Here is a 6,000-nt window from a genome sequence, read left to right as displayed (position 1 = left end):
CTCTTCGTGACTCCATGGACTGTAGCCCACCAAACTCTTCTGTTCATGGAATTTTCCAGGCAAGAATACTGGAGCAGGTTGCCATTTCCTCCTCCATGGGATCTTGTCAGCCCAAGGACTGAACTCATATCTCCTGCATCTTCTCCATTGGCAGGCGAATTCTTTCCCACTGAGCCACCTGGGAAAGGGACACCAAGTATAGACTAAGAAATACCCAGAAGTTGAATATATGAATTTTGAAGTTCAGGGAAGAGTTAAGGCTAGTGATATGAACCTGGACCAGTCAGTCATTTGTGATATTTAAATCCATGAGACTGAAGAGATCACTAGGAAGTGAGTATAGACAGAGAAGACCAACAAGTGGGTCTTGGGACATTTGGGAACATAAGGAAGATTCATTAAGCAAGACTAATTGGAGGCAGCCAGGGAAGTGAAGAGAAAAACACAGAAGGACTGGATCCTGGAAACTAAATGAAGTGTTTCAAAAGGTGGAAATGGTCCACTGTGTTAAATGCTTCTGAGAGAGCAGATCAGATAAGACCAAGACTTGAAGCAAAGTGGAGATGGGACAAGAACAGTGTCAGAGGAAAGAGAGGGACAGAACCTAACTGGAGTTGGTTCAAGATAAAATGAGAAGGGACAAAACAGAGACAGACAGTACTTTTAAGAGTTTTTCTATAGAGAGGAGCAGGAAAAAAAAAAAAATCAGAAGTTGAAGGGCAATATATGGTCAATGGGCAAATTTTTTGTTTTTTAGGTTGAGAAATTTTATAACATGTTTCTAAGTTGGTAAAAAAATAATAATCCTATAGAAAAATAAAAACTGATGATGTAAAAGAGAGGGGAAAATATTTTAGCAGAAAAAGCCTGGAGTGGTTTAGAAATAATAGTATTTGGTGCACAAATAGAGGATTTGGCCTGAGTTGGCAGTCCATCCATTTCACTCAAGCAAGGCAGTGTATTCAGGTACAGATGTTGTTTGACCAATAGATTTAAGGAGGGTTTCAGGAAGCAGACACTGAGAAAAGTGAGGAACCTAAAATGATTACTGGGGAGTGACTTCTAAGAAAGGAAAAGACATGGGTCGGGGGAGCCATCAGACCACTATGTAAATAAAATAAAATAACTACTAAGCTATCATTTTTTATAAAGACATATTCTCAGACATAAAAATACTTTGAAAAAATATACTACATATACAACTGTCCAGAAATTTTTCTTGAAAATATGACAAATGATTGAGAGAATAATCAAAACAACTCACAGAGGGGAAATCGTGTTATGAAAGAGCTGGTAATCAAGTAAAACAAAATTAAGTCTAATTACTTGTTTTTAATAAATATCTCTGCAACTTATATTAAAAACCAAAGGCTTAGATAACATTTAAGCTGGGATCTGAAAACAATATTTAGACACATGAAGAACTGGGAGAAGAGCATTACAGACAGAAGGAACAACATGGGAGCATTTCCTTAAGCCTGGAATGGAGATAAGCACAAATTAGATGTGACAGGAATCAGATCATGCTGGGTCTTGCAAGTCATGTTAAGGATTTGGAGATTTAAGTATACTGAAAATTGGTCATATATTTTAAGTAGAGGACTGACATATCTGCACTCTATTTTAAGCAGATCATGCTGGTTGCTCTTTAAAAAGGCAGGTGGGAGGCTGGACAAGGATAGCTGAGTGGCTAGTGAAGGTAAGAAATCATGTTGCTTGGACCAGGAAGGAATGTAAAGAAGTAAGAAGTGGTAAGCAATTGATAAATCGGAACTCTGTATAGAGAGGCTCAACAGGACAAGCTAATGGACAGCATGTACATGAGGAAAAGCTGAGGGAGACTGTAGAAACAAAGATCCAGAATTTTGACTGGGAGGGTGGTAGTGCTATTTACTAAAATGAGAAACAAAAGATTATCATGGTGGATGTTAGCATGGGGAAGGGAAACGGGGACCAAAAGCTCTACTTTGAACATTTTAAGTGTGAGATGCTTTGGAAACATCCAAATGAAGATGTTAAGAAGTTCAGGATAGTGGACTGAGTAGAAGATACAATTTTGGAAGTCTTGGTGTATAGAAGACACTTACAACTACAGTAAATAAACCCTAGCATACAAAGGTTAGATAGAAAAGAAGAAAATAAAGGATATGTAAAGAAACAAACAATGACTTAAGAGGAAATCCAAGGGAGTGTTATAATCATGAGTCAAGAGCAAGGAGGGAGTATTCAGTTGTGCAAAAACTACAAAAAGTCTCATAAATATGAAGACATGCATACATTTTTGTCAATGTTGCAACACAGAGGCTAATAATAACAAAAACAGTTTCAGTTGACTTGCTTTGGCAGGGGTGAGACTTCGGGTTGCAGTGGAATTGAGAAAAAAGAGAATGTGAGGAAGTGGAGACAGCTTGTTTCAGGTAACTCTTCTGAGAAATGTGGCCATGAAGAAGACTGGAACAATATCTTGGAGAAAGACTGGAGAGAGACAAAAGCTCCAGAGAAGTTTGTTGGTTTTTGATTTTCATTTTAAGGATGGGAGATACAAGTATATGTTTGAATACTGATACCTAATCTGATAGGAGGTAGTTGAAGATATGAGGAAGATGGGGTTTAACTGAAGGAGTGAATGTCTTCAGAAGGCTTTAAACCCACCAGTAGACTGAGAGAATGTAATCTTGTTTTCACCAGTCAATACAGTTTTTGAGTGCTATATGCCAAGCTCACTACTAGGCACCAGTTCTGTAAAAATGAAGAAGATGGCCCATAAGCCTGCCCTCAAAGACTGTAATTTTTAATGTGGAAGAAAGAACACATGTAAACAAGTCAATATTTTGAATATTAATAATTGCTATAAAGTAGTCAAGAGAGTCCATGTGCTAGAGCCAGACCATGCTCTGCATGCCTCCGTGTGTTAGCCAAAAACCAAAATCAAATAGCTTCCAAATCTTATGTGACCCAGGCAAAACTCCACTTCTCTTTCCTTTAAAACTCATAGCCTCACAAGCCATTCATCACAAGCCACGGTCTCCGTACACATCCCTCACTATCCAGCCGTTAATCCCTATACTGATTTGTACATCACATTTCCTGATTCAATCTTCCATCCCTCTCCAGTGCACAAAACCTTTCCACCGTGAGTCCTTCTGGAACACAAGTCATCAACCAAATCATATTTCCTTAATGTCTTCTTTAAAATATTCCTTCTACTAAATTTATCTTACTGAACCCTGTCTCTTCGCTACAGCCCCTGCTTCAAGCAGTGGCAGTTTTTCCTCCCTGTCTTCATATCACAGATCCTGGCGGTGCAGTAGGTGTTTAGTGCTTTATTAATGCTTCCAGAACATTTTCCTTCCCTCTTCCCTCATCTTTGAATCCTGTACCGTCAGACTACTGCACCCATACCACTCTTGAAGTTACCTTCCAACCCCACAGTTTACTCCTCCCTTGATCCTTGAACACTTTAGCTCCTGGACCACTTCACTCTAAGATTCCTCCTATTCTTACTCTTGGGGATTTTGAGATTCTCACTGATAATCCATCCAATACCTTGGCCTCTCAGTTCTTTAGTCTCCTCTCCTCCAACGACATTGCCTTTTACTCTGTTACTCACCCTAAAATCATTCTAGATTTTTCATTACCATCAATTAATCTCTACATAATCTCAATTTCCCTGGTGGTTCAGACAGTAAAGCGTCTGCCTGCAATGCAGGAGACCTGGGTTCGATCCCTGGGTCGGGAAGATCCCCTGGAGAAGGAAATGGCCACCCACTCCAGTACTCATGCCTGGAAAATTCTATGGACAAAGGAGCCTTGTAGGCTACAGTCCATGTGGTTGCAAAGAGTTGGACACGACTGAGCGACTTCACGTCAATCTCAATTTCAAACATCCCATCTTCTAATCTCTTCCTTATTTCTAGAATCTCAATTCCAGACACCCTTCAATACCATTGGGATCTACAATCCATTGATCCTACCACTATCTCATTGTCTCTTATCCTTTCGCTCATCTCCTTATTTCTTTCTCTCTCCCCTTGGTATCGGAGAAGGCAATGGCACCCAACTCCAGTATTCTTGCCTGGAAAATCCCATGGATGGAGGAGCCTGGTAGGCTGCAGTCCATGGGGTTGCGAAGAGTCCGACACGACTGAGCGACTTCACTTTCACTTTTCACTTTCCTGCATTGGAGAAGGAAATGGCAACCCACTCCAGTGTTCTTGCCTGGAGAATCCCAGGGATGGGGGAGCCTGGTGGCTGCCGTCTATGGGGGTCACACAGAGTCAGACACAACTGAAGTGACTTAGCAGCAGTAGCAGCCCCTTGAACTGTGACCTCTCTAAAAATATGCTGAAGTCCTAGTATGTGTACCTAGTAGTCCCCAGCAGCTGTGAATGTGATCTTATTTTAATATAGGGGCTTTGCAGATGTAATCAAGCTGAGGTCATTAGGATAGTCCTTAATCCAATATGACTAGGGTCCTTAATAGAAAGAGGAAAATTTGAACACCAACACTCAGAGGGAAGACAACCATGTTAAGACAGAGGTAGAGATCTGAATTATGCAAGCACAAGCCAAGGAACACGTGGAGCTATCAGAAGCTGGAAGAGGAACAAGGCCCTGCCAACACCTTGATTGCACATTTCTAACCTCCAGAACTCTGAGACAATACATTTCTGTTATTTTAAAGTACTAAGTTCATGGTACTTTGTTACAGAAGTCCTACTAAACTAATACACCAGGTTAAACTATATATGGTCAGATAATGACATTATGATAGAAGATATTAAATGGCCAAATGATAAAATCATTCCCATGCATACACTCTGAATTAATTCCCTTGTCTTTCTCTTACTTTATTGTACTTAGCTAAACAATAAACACTGATTAAATTCCATTTTCATCTTTCTTCATGACTACACTTGCACAGTAAAGCCTGGTTTAAGAAAAATCCACAACCATATTGGTTGCTCTTACTTAAAATACATGGTTATTAAATGCAATTGGACTCAAATGGTGCTTGGCAATTATACTGCATTTCTCTACTCCACTCATTCCTCCTTTCTCCTATGAAACTATTTCATCTCTCTCTTAAAATCTCCAAAAACTCCTCCCTAATCCTTACTCATAGTAAATGTCCTATTTCGATAACCTTTCTAAAAAAATTTCCACAAGCTCCCAGGACATCATCTTATCCTCATGTCCTCATGTTTTCTACATGTCCATCATCTTATCTACAGGTCCTCACGTTCTTTGCCTTCCATCTGGGTTCTTAGCCCTTCCCTTTACACAATACATTATCCCCTCTTCTCTACTCAAAGAAATTGCTCTAAAAATGTCCTTTCCTTCCTCTACCATAAAACTTTCCTTCCCTACCAGATCATTTCTACTAGCTATTATTTCTCCCTTCTTAAAAAAAAAAAAAAAGCACTTTTTCTTCCACTTCACTTCCAGCCATAGCCCTCTCTTCTTTTCTCCGTAAAATAACATCTACTTCAGTTTACCATGACAGTTGCAGTTTACATTTTATTATTAAATACTGGTTTAATTATTAATAGTGCCCTTTTCAAATGCATTCCAGTTTGGATTGTAAATTACATAGCTAGCTTACCTCTTGGTGTAAAACTCCCTAAAACTGTTGTCTGTCTTCATTCTCTCCAGTTTCACCTTTTATTTTCTCTTGTGCCCCACGACAAACAGATCTTGCCCCCACAATCTTTTTGACCTCTGAGCAGCATTTAACATTCAACCATTCCCTCCTTCTTAAACAATGTCTTCATTAGGCTTAATTTTAGGGCACCACTGTCTGATTTTCTTTCCATCACCACTTCATGGTCTCCTGTCCTGGTTTTTCCTCACCTTTCTGGCCTCTGAACACTGGACTGGCAAAGAGCTCATTCTTTAAACTACTTCTTTTTATCTATATTCATTCTCTCCTTACTATTCTCCCAAGCTATTTAGGGATGGAACTAAAATTCATCATACCTCCCCAACAACACACACTCA

This window comes from Bubalus kerabau, chromosome 1 (assembly GCF_029407905.1).
Source record: "Bubalus kerabau isolate K-KA32 ecotype Philippines breed swamp buffalo chromosome 1, PCC_UOA_SB_1v2, whole genome shotgun sequence".
In the NCBI taxonomy this organism is placed as follows: domain Eukaryota; kingdom Metazoa; phylum Chordata; class Mammalia; order Artiodactyla; family Bovidae; genus Bubalus; species Bubalus kerabau.
Note: the sequence above shows the minus strand (reverse complement) of the source record.